This window comes from Amblyomma mixtum, chromosome 6 (genome assembly GCF_055824585.1).
Source record: "Amblyomma mixtum isolate Tamu chromosome 6, ASM5582458v1, whole genome shotgun sequence".
NCBI classification, from domain to species: domain Eukaryota; kingdom Metazoa; phylum Arthropoda; class Arachnida; order Ixodida; family Ixodidae; genus Amblyomma; species Amblyomma mixtum.
The window spans coordinates 39686381-39687974 of record NC_143017.1 but is presented as its reverse complement, the minus strand read 5'-3'; positions in this window follow the sequence as shown (position 1 = coordinate 39687974).

Genomic DNA, 1594 nt, shown 5'->3' with positions numbered 1-1594 from the left:
TACGTAAGGTAGGGCCGTGTACGGCTCAACGTGTTGCGATCCTGTTGCGGATTCAAAATCTGTCTTTGAAATGTTGGAGCGTGGGCTTCCTAGTGATGCCTTGTGTCTTAGCTCTCTACCCATGGTGCATATTCTGCAGAGCAGAGGTTTCTCCATACGAGTGCAATGGATTCCCTAAAATATAGGCGTCAAGGCAACGAAATGGCAGACAGTCTCACTCATACAGCGCTCTTAGGTAATGCATTAAAAAGGTCCCTCAAGATGTCCAGAGAATCTTCAGTGAAATGGTGGTCGGCCATTTCAGAACCGAGTGGAGTGCACCCAACAATCCATGTGTGACCAAGGGATTAAAAATTCAGGGGGGCACTTTGTTGACCTAAAGTGCGGTGAGGCGAAAGCCTTAAGCGTGATGTTGCTGCTTGTGTCACTGATGTGTTGTTAAGATGTCAAGCTTCGAAACGCGACACCGTCTTCCAACGCTGCCAGGGAGTCCACAGAACGCCATCGCCCGTTCGGCTCTACGCCTTGCTCGTCGGTAAATTGGTTTTTGAGGAAAGGAAATGTATCTGTTTCGCATACCTTCGGTGGACACCTGAACCTCGCCGTAACGGGAAGGGAGGAAGATGGGAGTGAACGGACACCGTACTCACTAGACGCGCCTCTGTTCATTCCAAACCATCGAGCTGACATGGCGCAGTGGTTAGCACGCTCGTCTCGCACTCAGGAGACCGGGGTTCGATTCCCGAACTCGACCAATTTCCTACTTGGTTTTATTTATTTATCTGGCCTGATTAAAAGGTTGCTTTGGCAAATCGGGTGATTAAGCAATTAACTAAACTCGTTCACACTTGGAGCATTACTATACGATCCCTTTAATTGTTTGCATGGTTACTAGCCTAAGTACAATTGGCCCCGTTTGAAATTCGCGCACTGTGACGTCATGACCGTTTCGACCAGCTGAAAAGCGTGACATTTCTGTCGACAACTCCTGCTTACAACGATGAGGCATTAAAGGCTTCCGCCTTAAAAGATTTCAGGCCACATTGCTACATCGCACTGGCATGGGCTCTGCTCGTACCCCTGCGTGGATGTGTAAGACGGGTCTGGCATCGTCAACGCTATGTTCCACTTGTTGTGTGTGCAGAGATACAGAACATTGTCTTATTTGATGTCCAATGTACGACGCGGAAAAGTGTGTGTTATTTGCTTACTACAAGAATACAAAGAATAGGTTGGGGCAACCAAAAAGAAAATAAAAATAATAAGCCCCTGCCTGCACACTACAAGAATACAAAGAATAGGCTGGGGCAACAGAATACAGGAACTGTGAGGGATTCCCTTCAGGACATTGCCTACTCGCGCACAGTCGTGTAGAAAGGAAGCTTCACGCCTTCTTTTATAATTCCTCCAGGACTCGAATTTTCGCTCCAGATAGTGACTGTGTTTAGAGCCATATAGATCAGTCAGGTGCTAGGTGTGTGCCCCATTTGGGGACCATATTCAGCATTTAAGTGTCGCTACGGTGGAGCAATTGCCTGCCGAAGTCGCAAGGCTAACTCCACCAGTAGCTGCAAAAACGTCAACCTCGAACTGT